Source organism: Leptidea sinapis, chromosome 7 (assembly GCF_905404315.1).
Source record: "Leptidea sinapis chromosome 7, ilLepSina1.1, whole genome shotgun sequence".
In the NCBI taxonomy this organism is placed as follows: domain Eukaryota; kingdom Metazoa; phylum Arthropoda; class Insecta; order Lepidoptera; family Pieridae; genus Leptidea; species Leptidea sinapis.
In genome coordinates, this window is record NC_066271.1 from 11438779 (window position 1) to 11456277 (window position 17499).

Consider the following 17499-nt stretch of genomic DNA (forward strand, 5'->3'; position numbering starts at 1 on the left):
ATTTTCATAATTATTATTGAGCAAAGCGAAGCTGAGCGGAACTCCCACCGGGTGACTCCAATTGATATCTGTATTAAATTCTCGGCCATTTCTGAACCGATTTAAAAAAAAAATTGAATGGTCGAGACAGAATTTTGAATTTCGACTTGATTCAATTATTATAATTAAAAACAAACATGATTTAAAAATTATTATTTTAAAATTGAGCCGATTTATCCCATCACAATAAGTTTAATTTGTAACCCTGCTATCCTTTGATCATTTTCGAATGTTCATGATCTATAAGAAAGAAAGAAAGAAAGAAAGAGAAAAAGAGAGAGAGAGAGAAAGAAAGACCGAAAGAAAGAAAGAAAGAAAAGAAGAAAAAAGATAAGCACCAGTTTTTGTACTTATTTTAGTTTACCTCGCTTCGCTCAAATATACTGACTGCGGCATCCTAGTTTTATTTACATAATATATAGTTTAGTCAGTCGTATATATTATATTGGTTTATAACATCTATTGTCTTCTAATAACTGATGAAGTGGATGCGGGCGGGATAAATGTTTAAATAAAATCACTTTTATTTTCGTATCACTGATTGCATTAGACAGCACAAGTCTGTCAATAAGAAATGTTTGGACTTTGGCAGTCAAAAATAAGGTGTTACGCAGTTCCTCCGTTGGAGTTGCAATGTAGGCTAACGTTATTCTCAATAATACCCAATCTTCCAAGGTGTGACAGTGCAGTGTGATAACCAAATCTATTTATCGCGATAGTACTAATAAAATATCTATTGTCCTTCAATTATTTGGACAACTACAACCCGTAGTTCAACTTGACTCAATAGTTGTTTATGTTACAATGACCAATAGGTACTTGTTTATGTAATATTTTAAGATAGCCAAAGAATCTTAAGCTATCATAGTTTTTTACCCGAAGATGAAACAAAGGCAGATAATAGACAAACCGTTTTAATTTCAAACTCAATAAATTTAAGAAAATATGTATTAGCATAATAAGAACCTACTGAAGTAGATGACGCTTACTGAAATTGTATTGAATTAGAGGATAAAGAACACTCCAGGTGTTTAGTTTCTGTAGAGTTTACGTGATGCACAATCAATAAAATTTAGTAATATAAGTAAAAATCATTAACAAGAATCTCAATTCCAACAATGTTCAATATTTTCACAGTCAACATGTCTAATCGTAATAGTAGCCCTAGTTTACTAAGCACTATTATTACTATATCTCATGTTAGTGTTTCTACTATTGAAAGTCCACCTCAAGCTATTTCAGAAATATTTAACCATGATCAGACCCGTGGAATTCATAAAAAGTTATGTGGAACTAACAGACAAAGGGTTTTGTTATGTGTCGGTGGAAGGTGGCAGGCAGGGGAGCTCAGGAAGTCAACTCCAGTTTGCGCAAACATCTTTAATCTAGACTTAAAAGTCAAAGAGCTAGTGCTTTGATCAGATTCACGTGGACGCCAGAAATGCAACATCAAGCTGACTATTGTATCATGTTTATTACTACGTATTTGCAATACACGAGGAAAATGAAATTTTTGAAAAATTTGCTATACGATTTGTGGATCCTGGTCATATTTCTTAGAAAATGATAGTGATTTTACTGATATAGAAGCAGCCTTATACAAAATCTCACACACGATTATACACTCCACAAGATTACATGGATGTGATAACTAGTTGTCGCAAGAGAAACAAGTTGACAGTTATTGATTGTTAAAAAGACTTTGTCTTCTTTATTTTTCCATTTTCTATTCCTCTTAGGATATGTATTGCCTATTTCCACTTTTGTATTCTTATTTTACGGGTTTTATCATGAAATTTTGCCTTGAATCTGATGATCATACTTCTTTCCGTGGCACTCTGACATATGGATAGTTTAGTCATTATGTTTTTGTTTCAGGGTATGTTTCACTTCATCTGTATACTAATACTGGTAGGATGAATTTCTGATGATTAAATACTTTGCTTTTGTCCTTCATTATCTCTTTCAGCCTCTAGTATTTTGTCCAACTGTTTGCAATCCTTCTTTCAATCTCTATATTTATATTTTCCTTTGGAGAAATCAGATGTCCAAGATATATGTATTCTTCCACATACTATATTGAGAACTTTCTGATGATAGATAGACGTTATAAGTACATTTTGTTTAAGTCATTGGGATTCTTTTGCGAATGATACAATATCATCTACGAATCGCAAATTCATAAGTCTGCGACCATCACTAGCTATGACTAAGTCTCCCTTTTGGAGGTTCCTGATAATTAGAATTAGAATACAGTCAGTAAAGTGTTGGTAAGAGTGGGTCTCCTTGTCTCACGTTAACATAACATTGCCGAAGTTTTCCAGTTATTATATTATATTTTATCACTTCCCAGATTCTTCAATGTATTAAGGAGTTAAACGATTTACTGTAGTCAATAAATGCTATATTGTAATAATTATGTTAGTTGAAATTCAGCGAATTTCTGTTATTTCCCTAACAGTGTGTGGATGTGGTCTTGTATAAAAAAGACCTTGCGACGTTTTGCCTGTTCTATTGGCCGTTGTTCGCCCAACTTTCTATTCGTATAAGTATCGTAGTAGTAAGTACATCAGACTGATGGGTCGGTAGTTTCCAATATCCTAGTGGATTCTTTTTTGAAAAGGAGGATTATATTAGATTCAGTCCTTTGTTATGGTAGAATTCCTGTGCTCATTACTACATTGAATATTTCTGTGAGTATAAGTACTATTGCTGGTTTTGTTTGTTTCAATGTTTCACTGTATATACCGTCTGGACCAGGTGCGTTATCTTTATTATGTGTTTCAATAGCTCTTGTAACTTCTTCTTTCCTGATTGAGGTACCGGTGCGTTCTCTGCCAGGTCTACTTCAGTTTTTATTGTGTTACTTTCAAATAATAGTTCAGTTTAGCAAACTGTACTAAAACAAAGTATTTTTTCCTTATGATTGTCTTGGTCTCACTTTTGTACGCCTTCCATTTACACTCCTTGTACGCCTTCTTTTTCCCTCCTGTTTGCTTTATATGCCTCTCTATTGTTTCAATTCGACACTGTCCCTGTCTTTTCGTAGGTTTTCTTATATATCTCCCTGTTTATTTTTGAAAATTGTCTTTAGTTTATTTGTTTAGATTTGTGAAGCGGCTCTTTGGTCTAGAACTGATTTCGAGCTGACGCTTCTCAAGTGGTTGAAGAATTAGACTACCCAAAGAGATGCTATTACAATTCATCTACACTATTACAGAATCTACATGCTCTGCAATCTCTGAGGCCTAGGATTGAGAGGTGTTTGTTTTAATCCGCAGAGTCCTGATTAGAATGCGTAAGTTTTCCATACTGAAACCTAATGCCTCATGTGCAGCCTTTCACTTGAAGGCTGTGATTAAGATTTTGGAATGGATTAAGCCCGGAGTGGGCTTCAACTATTCAAAAATGCTCCAGAGTTTATTACACACTTGTGAACATGATGTATCAAAGTTTGTTTTAATAAGACTCCATGGAACACCACAAAAAGGTTCGTCAATGTCAATTAAACTTCATTCAATTAGGCTTAAGCTATGTGTTTTTTTGTGAATCGTCACTGCAAGTATTTCTTTTAAATGACTTAGTTGTATGTTCGTAAAAAGTTGAGCTTGTGAAAAGAACATAGTATAAGAAACTCAACGGCCACGCTTTTCAATCAAATAGATTAATTTACAACGGCTGTAATATACATAACAAATAAGGTTGTAAAGTACTGCATCCAATATATGAGTCCTCTTTAATTGATATAAACTATTTTATTAAAAGTTATAAGGAATTAACTATATAAATTTAAGTTATCGTATATTGGATGCATCAACCTTTAGACCCTTTTGAATTCGTTGTTTATGTAAGGATGCTTCGTGAACTTCATGAACCATGATGGCCGTGATTACTGTCATAATTAGTAATTGCATCCAACAAATACAATGATTTATTAACTATATCAGGTCGACCTGGCACCACAAGCAGCACCCGTTCACCAGTTGACGCATAGACTAGCCATTATTCCCGTCGCTCATATTTGAGGGAAGGAGACGACCCGGTAAATGACGCAGCCGCAAGAAATGCCTTTCAGTGCCATTAAAAAAAGTGGTTAATTTAAAATATATATAAGTGATATTTACCTACTACATACCTAGTTTATCTAGTACGAAAAAAACTACCCTTCCAGTTTGGTAATAACAGTACAAATATAATTGAGAACAACACCGTCGTAAACGTTTCACATCCACATGTTGCGGATGCTGCGATTCGCCGACAGGAATCAGGTCAAACAGCTCGGGTACAGTCCCGTAGATTCACTGGATGACGCATAATAACGCGCCGTCTGTCCATAACCGGGGATTGTAGAAACACAATATGCTACTCACAGAGTACTGTTTTTTTAGAGAAGAAAATTTTTCCAATTTGTGGAATATATCACATACCGATACGAATCAAGGAGGATACTCCAACCCTATAGGCTGGCAAAGCATCTCTTAACCCCTGGTGTTGTGGTTGTTCATGGGCGGTTGCTTCACCACATCCCATCTCGTACCTTCCCCAATCTTATAAATAAAAGAACAAGTCTTCATATCACCGATTCTTATATAGGAAGTTGACACTATTTTTAAAAGGTACTCATGTCCCATCGTACTTGAAACACAGCGCAATGAAGGGTGCCGAGCTAGTGAAACTGCTGGGCAAATGAGACTTAACATCTTGTCTCAAGTTGACGAGCGCATTTGTAGTGCCGCTAGGAATTTTTGGGTTTTTCAAAAATCTTGAGTGGCACTGCATGCAAGGCGCATCAATTACCATCAACTGGACGTCCTGCTCGTCTCGTCCCTTATTTTCAGAAAAAAAATTAAGTCCGTTCCATGTTGTAGGCGGAATTAAAATCCTGAACAATAATATTTTGATGGAACGCCACATCCAGATGATGTTTAATGTTGTAAAATATAGTTCTTTATATCATTAGTACTCTGTGGCTAAGACAAATGTATGGTTCTTGTAACATTATCTGTGGTTATCATATTGATTATTGGGTGTAAAAACTGAAATGTGATTGTCATTGTAATGGACGCAAGGTTAAATTTGAACTTAAAATATATAATATAATATTAACAACTTTAACACAAATTATCTTGCCCCAAACTAGGCATAGCCTGTACTATGGGTACAAGACAACGATATATTTAATACAATATACTTACTTAAACATACATAAATACATATAAACATCCATGACTCGGATATATATATACTACCTACTTCCATTTATCCCAGCGGAAACTCCATAGGGAGTGCCGCTTGCGCCTCTCTCTCCCCATGAGAAGGTCGCCTTCGATGTAGGCTTAGAGGGCACCTGCCCAAAGCCAACTGCAGGTGGTGTTTAGTGGGTAGGCACCTAGGTTTTCACGTGAGTCCCACATAACCAACGCAGACTTAGGCTGCGTTGGTATGCATGAGCATTCACCACCTCCCTCCCGTCGATATCCCGGAGGGTAGCCCATTCCCTTGCTTGGGCGCAAAAAAAAAAAAAAACTTCCATCTTTGATTTTTGGATCTTTGATTTAATAATACTACATGGTGACAGCGGAAAACATAAAATTATAATTTATGATGGAGCCCAAGAAATTTGCAACAGTGTCAATGGGTGGTGATAAGGGTTCTAACTGGAAATTATTTAAGAGGAAACTTCTTATTTATATAGACGCCTATGCTGAAGTCAAGGAAAAGCAAAAAATCGGCTTATTGTTGCATCATGGAGGTAATTATTGTCAGGAACTCAGGATGTGTACGAAACGTTTGAAAAAGAAAAGCATAAAGAAATGACGTTTGATAGTATTTTGAAGAAGTACGACATACATTTCATACCGAAAAGTAACGTAACGAGAGACCATTTTTTTACGCGAAAGCAAGACGATACAGAGACTTTCGAGCAATATGAAACAGCACTTAAACGAACAAGCCAGTCGTGTATTTTTGGCTCACTCCAAGATTAGTTGGACGAGATTTGTTTATTTGCGGTATCGACAACAAAGGGTTGCAGCAACAACTTTTAGGTATGACAGACATGACTGGAAAAGGCTTTGTCGGCTTGTAAGAATCATGGAATTGTAACTGAACAAGTTGTTGAAATGGAAAAAGGAAGTGGAATAAAAATCAAGAAAGAATTAGAAATTGACCTTATGAAAAAGAAAGGCATACAAACTAAAAATTATTGCCAACATTGTGGATACGACCATGAGGAAGGTGCCCAGATTATGGAAAAACATGTGCTATATATGTCAGAAGAAGAATAATTTTGCAAAAAAATGCAAGAATAGAAAAATTAATGTTTTGGAACAGAGAGAAGACAATGGTGATAGTGATGAGAACTACAAAATAGGAATTTTGTCATTGGAGAGGAATAAAAAATATTTGTGGTATAGTGTTACTTTGAATATACAAAATAAATTAATAGATTTTAAAGTGGATACTAGGGTCTGGGGCGCAGTGCAATGTGCTAAGTGAGAAGCAGTTCTTGGAGTTTCATCTAGAATCTAGGTTATTAACTGATAGAGCACACTACACATGTAAAAATTACTGCTTTTATTAATGATAAAGTGCCTATTGTTTGTAAATGTATACTCAAATGTACATATCAGTCTATAGTTTATTTAATTGAATTTTATTATATAGTTTGTTCAGAATGCTTTAATCTATTAGGTTTAGAAACTTCTGAGATGCTTGGCTTGATCAAAAGAGTTGGTCAGATTTATAAAAGTGCAAAACGAGTAATTCCAGATAAATCTCAAAACTTATTTGATCGAAATATAGGGTGTGTACCAAGTTTAATTTAATTAAATTAGAGGTAAATCATGACATAAAACCTACTGTGTCTCCAAATTTGTGTTACTGAAGTAACTATCCTAGGACATCACATCAGCAAAAATGGAGTCATTGTTGATTGATATAGATATATACAGGATGTCCCAAAACTCAACGATAACCTGGTACCGGGCGAGAGGCCAGGGTATACCAGTTATGAAAAAAATAAGAAAAAAAAAATCTATGTCACTTAGTCCAGAGATGATAGACATTTTTCGAAAATGTTAAAAATTTGACACCCTTTAGGTTCTGTGATCGCAATTTTCACAATTTTACAGTGATTTTTTTAATAATGTTCCATCCATTTCTTTTTATCATTTTTGTTTATTACAAACAATGGAGATTTCGAACTTTTCAAACAACAGAATATCAGGTATTTTTTTTATACGTAGGGATCCCTACGCATAGCATATGAAATAGCAGTTTTATTGGCAAGAAAAGTGGCAAGTGTTGTACTATTTTGAAATCTAGACTAAATGGGCCATCTTTAAAAAAACTTGCCATAGGTAGTGTAGTACATTTTTTTTCCAACGTAGAGTGTCAAATTTGACTGACATAAATTTTATAAACCATAACTTGTCAATATTTTATTTATTTTACTTAGTTAACAATGATTATTACTTTCATTTGTGTTACCATTAATAGCACTGTTATTTGAGATAACATTATTAAAAAAATCACTGTAAAATTGTGAAAATTGCGATCACAGTACCTAAAAATGCGACAAAGGGTGTCGAATTTTTTAACATTTTCGAAAAATGTCTATCATAGCTTGACTAGTGACATAGATTTTTTTCTTATTTTTTTCATAACTGGTATACCCTGGCCTCGCGCCCGGTACCAGGTTATCGTTGAGTTTTGGGACATCCTGTATAACCAAAAGACAAAAAAGGCTTACAAAGAGTTTTAGGAATGTTTAATTATTTGTCCAAATTTATTCCAGGATATGCTAAATGAACTGCCAAATTGAGAAGTCTTTTGAAAACTGATGTTGAATACAGATGGGAGCATCACCATGATTTTTTTTTTTTAAATTTAAAAATCTTATAACTAATGCACCAGTTTTAACATTCTATGAGCCAGAAAATGAAGTAACAATTTGTGTAGATGCAAGTTTAGTTGGATTAGGTGATGTCTTACTTCAAAAAGGATGCCCATTGCTTATGCTTCTAAAGCGTTCACTGGAGTTCAAATAAGGTATTCCCAATATTTTTTTTTTATGGAATAGGAGGACAAACGAGTGTACACGTCACCTGTTGTTAAGTGATCACCGCTGCCCACAATCTCTTGCAACACCAGAGGAATCACAGGAGTGTTGCCGGCCTTTAAGGAAGGTGTATGCGCTTTTACTCCCAAATTGAAAAGGAGTTGTTAGCAATATGTTTTGGAGTTGGAAAATTTAAACTATATTTAATTGGATGAGATACAGTCAAGATAGATACAGATCATAAACCAATTTTAGGATTCATGAATAAGCCATTATGCAAAGTGCCTGCTAGATTACAAAAAATAATTATGCGATTACAGCCTTTTATTATAAATGTTATGTTTATTGTTAACTCCAGCAAAATATTTGTACGTGGCTATCAAGGGACTTTTCACTAAGTGGTTATGCTCAAGAAATTAATTTTGAAGATGATATAGAAATACAAATTTGTTTATTACTAAAAAAATTACCAGTTACAGAAGAATGTTGGACTAATATTGTAAATGTAACAGCAAAAGACCCCGTTTTGAGCAAACATAGAAATGTTTCTCTTAATGGATGGCCAAGTTTTTTATACAGATGTTCAAGATGAAATTAAACCTTATTATCAGTTTCAAGTAGACATTGTAATAGGAAAAGATATGTTATTCAAAGGTAATAGGATTATTATACCACTGGCTGATACCCTGCGACTTCATCCACATATGCACAGGACTGAGCATGCAGTAGCGACATTTCAATTAAATTTTTAAAATAAAAGAACACAACATAATATGCTATGGCGACAATTTTTGTACATATGACTCTGCAAAGTCGTAGTACATAATTTTATTCTATCATCGATAGTATATATTATAGTAGTTGTGGAATGAGGCGTCACAAAGTAGCACACCGGATCAGACGGATTGGACCACAGCTTACAGGGTGGTAGACACAGATAAGGTAATGTGGGCAATCAATAGCTTTCTTCCATTTAAAACAGGTGGCCTTGACGGTATTTTTCCGGGGCTGCTACAATGGGGAGACACCGGGGTGCTGGCCCTGCATCTCACAGCTATATACAGGGCCTGTCTAGCACACCAATACGTGCCACTCCAATGGAGGGAGGTGAAAGTAGTATTTATCCCTAAGCCCGGCAAGAGTGACTACACGAATCCCAAATCGTTCAGACCAATCAGTCTTACATCCCTTCTGATGAAGACTTTAGAAAGACTTTGCGATAGGGATATTAGGGAAAATGCTCTCCTACACAAACCACTACACATCAACCAACATGCCTATAGTCAAGGCAAATCAACTGAATCTGCCCTTTACTGCGTAGCATCACTTGTAGGTAAAGGTCTATCACGTAAACAATCAACTTTAGGTGCATTTATTGATATTGAAGGCGCCTTTGACAAAACTCCTTTTACTAGCATAGGCCGAGCGCTAGCTGAACACAATGTCGATCCTACAATTGCCGGGTGGATAGACAACATGTTGAGGCACAGAGCGTTACGTTTTACTGTGAACACCAGCACAAGATGTGTGGTGGCAACTGGATGCCCACAAGGCGGGGTACTCTCACCACTCCTTTGGAACCTTGTGGTGGACGAGCTCATCGCGGAGCTAAACTGGAAGAAACTATACACAGTAGGCTATCCGGACGATCCCGCCATTCTAATAACAGGTCCATTCGAGAATGTCCTATGTAATCTCATGAGATCTGCTTTTAAGATAATCGAGGAATGGTGCACACAACATCGGCTAACCGCTAATCCATCAAAGACTGAGCTAACACTTTTCACTAACAAACGCAATTTTGGCAATCTTACATTACCTAAGTTGTTCAATACCGAGATAAGCCTTACTAAAGAAGTTAAATCCCTGGGGGTCATAGTGGACAGTAAGCTGCTTTGGAGAAACACATAGACCACAAGCTGGAAAAAGCATGTATAATATTTTGGCAGTGTAGAAGACTCGTAGGGAGAACCTGGGGTCTTGCTCCAAAGATATGTAAATGGCTATATACAGCAGTTATTAGACCAATTATCACCTACGGAGCAATAGCTTGGTGGCCCAGGACAGTGCTAACAACAGTACAAACCAAGCTGCAGCGATTCCAACGGCTGGCCTGCACAGCCATAACTGGTTGCATGCGCACTACGCCAACATCTGCCCTAGAAACCATTCTAGGGCTCACACCGCTTGACATACATATCCAACATGAGGCGACAATGTCGGTTCTCCGCCTGAAGCTGATGGGTGTATGCAAGAATGACGACTGCCTCACAGGAAACCTCTGGAACAGAGTAAGGAATGATTTCCCACTCTGTGAGGCACCCTGTGATAGAATACCCAAAACACACATCTTTCAAAAGAATTACCGTATTCAACTGTTCGAAGTGGGAGCAGACCAGTCAGGTGTAAATGAACTCAGAATTTACACAGACGGCTCCAAAATGGCAGCCGGAACTGGAGCTGGCATCTTCTCACAGGAACTGAATATACACACCTCTATACCCTTAGGCATACACAGCTCCATATTCCAATGCGAATGCATAGCCATCAAGGAAGCTGCAGACGCGATACCAAGAAGGAAAATACACGGATATTATATCCGTATTCTATCCGATTGTATGGCAGTACTGACTGCGCTGGGGACCAACACCTAAAACTCAGCGCTGATATACGAGTGTCACCGATCCTTAGAACGAGCTGCCTCTAACAACTGGGTAACTCTGCAATGGATCAAAGGACACAGCGGTTCGTTGGGGAACGATGCAGCGGATGAACTTGCAAGGCGGGGGTCGGAAACGCAAGTGGCTGGCCCAGGGCCAGTCCTGCCGCTACCCTTCAGCCAAATGCGGTCATGGATACGCTCTCTCACCAACAACCTACATGGAACCCGATGGACAAATGTCTCAGGCTGCAGACAGTCGAAAGAGGCGATTCCTGCACTATCGCCCAAACTGACACGTCGACTTATTAGCCTAAACAGACATGACATCCGAATTATGGTCGGCACCCTAACGGGTCACACATCACTGAACAAACACCTATTTACAATCGGCGTTACGGACAGTCCTAAGTGCAGGGGCTGTCTAACCGAAGATGAAACGGTCACTCACGTAATCCTGGAATGTGCTGAGGTGGCCAACCAACGGGCACAAACCTTAGTAAATACAAGGTCGCTCCAGGAAGTCTGCGAACACCCCAGGAGTGTTCTGAACTTCTGGAAGGAGCTGGGCTGGTTGGAATGACTGGCCAACACTGCACGCAAAATGGACCCAATTAAGTGGTCTAATTGCGGAAACAGGAGCCCTTTACCAATACCAATACCAATCTATCATCGATACTTTTCGCAGTGTACACATTGTAAGTAACATTTTAGGTAATTTTTATACACATTGGGTTTTGTTATTGGAGTTTTAGTAAGGATGCCTATTTTTTTTAATATAGCCTATGTCGGCCGGGGATAGTGTAGCTTCCAAACAGTGGAACATTTTTTTAAATTGGTTAAGTAGTTTCAGAGCGCACTCAATGCAAACTAACAATCAAATCTTTTGTCTTTATAATATTTGTATTGATGGATAGATGACTATTAAGACAACATATGCTAAAAAACTTACACTTTGGTCATCCTGGTATTTCAAGAATGGTGAGTTGAGCTGAGTTAACTATGTATTGGCCAGGTATAGCACAGGATATATAGAAATTTGTGAATAGTTGAACGTGCAAAATATGAAGAAAACAAGCAAAAAATTGTTTTAAAATACAAGAAAGTTCCTATGCTGCCTTTGCAAGAAGTAGGATGGGATATCTTTGAATACAAACAAAAGCACTATTTAGTGGTAGTTGATGCTCTATCAAATTACATTGAATTCAGTGGATTAAAATATTTAAGGAGTGTACCTGTGATTAATCAATTAAAGACTATCTTAACACATCATGGTATTCCGTTGGTATTGTATTCTGATGGAGGACTTTGCTTTCACTCCGAATTATTCAAGATATTTGAAAAAGAGTGGTGTTTTACTCATTTAAGTCTAGTCCATACTATCCTTAGTCAAATGGATTAGCTCAGAGTGCTGTAAAAATAGTTTTTTTTTAGTACCCTTTATTTACTACAATCTGTCTCCTTTCTGGGACATTCAGCAGTATGTTGGTTGGTGCTATCGCTGGCGCGCTCGGTATGTGACCTGTGTCACATCCTCAATGTTAAAACAGTAGCTGTGTTTACTGTGTATGATCTGTGGTGATCGTATTAAATCTTGGGCAATTTTGCGTTTTAGGCATCGCGCTTTGTTGTGGTTTTCCATAAGTGGCCGAGCCAGAGTGTTTGGGTGTATTTCGATGCGCTGTTTGTAAATTCTGGTATGGCGTACAATTTCCTCTCTTACGGTTAACAGGCGTAGGTCGCGGTGTAATAATTCGTTGGGTACGAACCAGGGGGCATTGGTTATCATGCGGAGTACTTTATTTTGAAGCCTTTGTAGAATTTCAATATTTGAATGGGAAGCAGTACCCCACAGTTGGATTCCGTGCGTCCAGACGGGCTTCAGTATTGCCTTGTATATGAGTATTTTGTTTTGCAGAGACAATTGAGATTTTCGTCCAATGAGCCAGTAAAGTTTTCTCGTTTGGATACCAAGTTGCTTTCGCTTAGTGAAAATATGTTTTTGCCAGGTAAGTCTTTTATCTAAGTGCAATCCAAGGTAAATCGCATGATCTGCCTGTGGGACTACAATGTTGTTAACAATAACTGGAGGACAAGAGTCTCTTCTTAAAGTGAACGTTACATTAACAGATTTTGTTTCATTTGCTTTTATCCGCCACTTTTTGAGCCATAGGGATATGTCATTTAACCCTTGTTGAAGTATTTGTGAGGCTGTTTTTGGGTCGCTACAGATAGCTACAGAGCTAGTGTAGCGGTATCGTCAGCAAAGGTTCCCGTTATTAAGGATTCAGATGTCGGCAGGTCCGCAGTGAAGAGTAAGTAGAGTATGGGACCCAGTACGCTGCCCTGTGGAACTCCTGCTTTTATAGGGCAGAGATTAGACAGTGCTTCCTCTTGTTGTACTATGAAATGACGCTGCTTGAGAAATGATTTTAATATTCCGTAAAGGTAATCTGGTAGCGCATTTTTCAAATTACATAACAATCCTTCATGTCACACTCGGTCAAACGCTTGAGATATGTCCAGGAAAGCACTGGTGCAGTAAAATTTACCTTCCAGTGCTTCCATGATATGTTTTGTTAGTCTGTGCACTTGGTCGATAGTGGCATGCTTGCTGCGGAATCCAAACTGGTGATCAGGAATTAGCTTCTTCTCTTTGAGTATAGGCAAGATTTGTTGTAGCAGTAGAGATTCGTATATTTTAGATGGAATAGGTAACAGACTGATGGGTCTATACGATTTCGTTTCTTCAGGTTGTTTTTCTGGCTTCAACAACATTACAATTTGTGCGACCTTCCACTCCAGAGGAAAGAACCGCAGTTTGGTCATCGCATTAAAGAGTGACGTAAGGAAAGTTATACCAGATTCAGGTAGTTCGTGTAATATACGGTTTGTAATAAGGTCGTATCCTGGAGCCTTTTTTGGGTCCGATTTTTTTATAATTCGGGCAACTTCTGTTTTTGTAAATTTAAGAGGCGTCTCCTGCGTATCTTTTGGACTGTATAAGTGGTTAGTAATTTCTGCTGCATCTTCTGGTGAGCCGTCCTATGGATGAGGAATAAAGACGTTTGAGAGGTGCTCTGAGAAGATTAAGGCTTTCTCTTGGTCTGTCCGTGCCCAGGTACCATCAGATTTTCTTATAGGAGGAGATACGTTGACGGACCGTTTTAGTCTTCTAGTGGCTTTCCATAAAGAATAATCTGAGGAAGCAGTAGCATCCAGGCTGGTGAGATAATTATGAAATCCGTCATTACGATCTTTCTCTAGAGTGCGCTTTAGCTGTCTGTTGGCGTGGTTAAGTTGTTTTTTCGCAACAGGGTCTCTGGTTGTTTGCCAGCGTTTCCGTATTCTCCTCTTTTTGATTATTAAATCAAATATGTGTTTCGCTACGTGGGTATCGCGGTTTCTAGATTATAGTGGCGGGGTCGACGACCAAGCTGCATCTTGCACACTCTTGTTGAAATATAGTACCGCTTCTGTTATTTCGTCTTTTGATTTGAGACTAACTGATTCTTGGAATGCTTTTTCTGTAAGCTCACGAAATAGGGACCAGTTAGTTCTTTTGTTATGCAGAACGCATTTTCTGATGCATTCTTGGGGGGTAGTGTGTAGTTCTACTATGATTGGAGAGTGGTCTGAGGATAGGTCCCAGCAACTCTGACACGATATGATGTTCTTTGCGATTCCTTTGCTGACACAAAAATCTATAATATCTGGGATTTTTCTTTTGTCTGTTGGCCAGTAAGTCGCTTGACCAGATGATACCACGTTCATATTTCTTTTTTGTGTGCATTTAAGAAGTTCTCGTCCTCTAGGTAGGATAAGACTAAAGTGGCTTTTGGATGTGAAGTGGGTTTCCGAGATTAGTAAAACATCTATGTGGTGTATTTTGACGAATATTTTTAACTCTTCCGAGTGGTTTGACAAGCCATTGGCATTCCATACACACATTTTTAGTGCTGTGAATGTGATGGCATTTTTGAGATTAGATCGGTTAGGGTCTAGGTCATAACTAGCATTTGGTTCTTCAGGGCAACAAGTGATTCCGTAATTGTTTTGAGTTCATTCGTTTTTAGATTTTCATCTTTTGTGTTCATTGTTTGTGTCTTAGGTTGTTCAGGGACTTCTTTTGTAGCTTGAGCATACGATTTTCCATTACTTGTTAATTTGTTTGCAGGTTCTTGTTCCTTTCTAGGGTATCCATGGCCTTTTCTTGCTTTGGTGATTGGAGCGGGATATCGGACTTTCCGTAAGCAAGCTGAAGTGTGATGAGAACCTGCACATTTGACGCATCTGGGCTTTCTGTTGCAAAACCTTTGTGTGTGGTTGTAATCTTGGCAATTAGTCCATTGAGGAATTACTCGCCTTGGTCTGGGTGCTTCAAATGATATGCGACAGTGTAGTAGATATTTAACGCTATAAATGTCTTTATTATTTTCACGAGGTTCTAATTCGATGTTCCACATTGAAAGCGCCTGTTTTGTTCTAGAGTTTTGAATGTTCCAGATATTTATAACTTTATGGTGAAGCGCCTCAATAGCTATTTTTATATCCTTATGGAATAGGGAATCCGAAATTAAAGCCGTTAAATTCAGTCTAGCACCGTACTGCACAGTCTACCAGGCGGAACTTCTGCCACTATGTGAGGCGACAAAACTAGCACTGCGAAGGACTGTAGGCAGCTTTGCAATCTACAGTGACCCAACGGCGGCGTTGCAGACTTTGACAAATCTAGATTCTACGCACCACCTTGCAGTCCAAGCCAGGAAAAACATGCAAACCTTATATCAGGACAATAAAACTTTGGATTGGATAAAAGCGCATGCTGGCTTGGACGGCAATGAAAGAGCTGACCAACTTGTCAAGGAAGCTGCCCAAAATATTAAAACGCGCCCCAATTATGATAAGTGCCCACCTTCTTATATAAAAAGGTGCATAAGAGATAGGTCCTTGATAGAGTGGGACAATAGATATAAATTCGAACACACCGCACAAACAACAAAAATATTTTTCCCCGACACCATTATTGCATTTAAAATAGCTAGTAAAATCCAACCCACAGGAGTTTTGACTCAAGTCCTGACTGGGCATGGTGGATTCTCCGCCTATCTTCACCGTTTTGGGTGCAAGGAGAGTCCATCGTGTATTTGCCAACCCGACAGTGACGAGACCCTGCTGCACGTGCTCATCGACTGTCCTGTTCACGACATAGAACGATATAACATCGAACAGGAAATAGATACTAAAATCACCTTAGAAAATATAATTATTGTTGTGGTAGGAAACCAAAGAGAGAAATTTTTAAAGTTTTGCATAAGCATAGTTGAAAAAGTAATAAAAAGAAATAAACCTGAATAAGACAGACAAAGTCTGTAAATGGGTGTAGATTTTTTAGGACAACTCTAAAACTGCGGTCTTGTTTTGGCTGGTAGCTATAGAATTCCGTATCTTTAACCTTCAGTTCTTTGTAAATAGTGGAGTATGATTCGGCTGTTTTAGATTGTATCTTAACTCTGTCGCCTCGTAATACCTTTATTTCATATTCTCCTTTTGCTACGGCTTCTAATAATTTCATTAAGGGTTGTTAGTTCTTCACTCCATCAATAAATAGTGGAGGAGGTCTTGTGAGCTTCTGTGTTTGTATTTCTGGTTTATCGGGTTGCTCTATATCGTCGAGCCCTTTGAAGCTGTTGGATGTTGGTACTACTGGTGTAGCAAGCCAGTAATTCAATTTTGTCTGTTTTTGATTGCGCTTTACTGCGTCTGGACTGGATCTTAGCCTTTTGCCATAATGCACTTTTGTGAACAGCTGTTCTTCTGATTCTCCAGCTGTTTTATCTATCAGTTCAATGTTCTCTTGATTAGTTGTTCCACTAAAAGAGCTTGATCTTGGGCGGTTTATGAACATTCCTTTGTGTAAAAGTTGTTGGGTCATAATTTTTGGGTCATTCTTATCTAAATTTTGTTTATAATTGCTCATTCTGATTTTGTTCCCACGAGTAGGGTCGATTTAATACGTCACAAGAGGGGTGACGCCCATTCCCTCAAGAGGGCAAAGTACAACGGCGTTTGCCGGGTCCGCCGAGGTTGGCGCTTAGAACTTGCCTCCTGCAAGCCATGCATCCCATCGGCACGTAGTCCTTAGGATTAGGGTAACTTTTTAAAGAGGTATTCTACCTCGTGGCCCGGGCGACTAAGCCAAGGCCCTCGATTCTGTGGATGAACAGAGTTGCGAGTTGTGGGGGTCATTTCCTACCTCCAGCAGGTTCTGGCTTGTTAGCCCAGGGTTTCTTCGGGTTAATTACCGTCGCCCGATGCTCGACGTTGATCTTTTGCGGCTGGTTAGATCTTCACTCAGCCAACCCTCCTCTTTTTTCATACGGGCATACGGGCTACAACCGTCAAAGGCAGAGAAATGTGAAGACAGCAATGAAGATCAGTGGATTTTCATTGCTGTCTTATTTAGAAGTGTCTTGCACTACTAAATCAAAGAAATACACCTAGGGGAAAAGTTAATTCACCGGCAAAAATATTAATGGAAAGACAGCTAAGAACGAATATACCATGTTCCTTTATAACACTTATACCAAAACTTACATATGATAAAGATAGAAGTATGTTGAACAGCAATAAAATAAATACCAAAAGTTATTATGACAAGACTGCTACAAGAAGAAATTTTAGAGAGAATGAAATGATTAGATTTAAGAAACATGTGTGGCTGAAAGGAAAGATAGTA

At 38.2% G+C, this 17499-nt stretch overlaps 1 protein-coding gene across 2 annotated transcripts in view; it reads left to right on the forward strand.

The window, feature by feature from the left end:
* LOC126965253 (uncharacterized) overlaps nt 1-17499 on the forward strand; it is a 148687-nt gene that overhangs the window by 97295 nt on the left and 33893 nt on the right. The gene's annotated exons all lie outside the window — the stretch shown is intronic.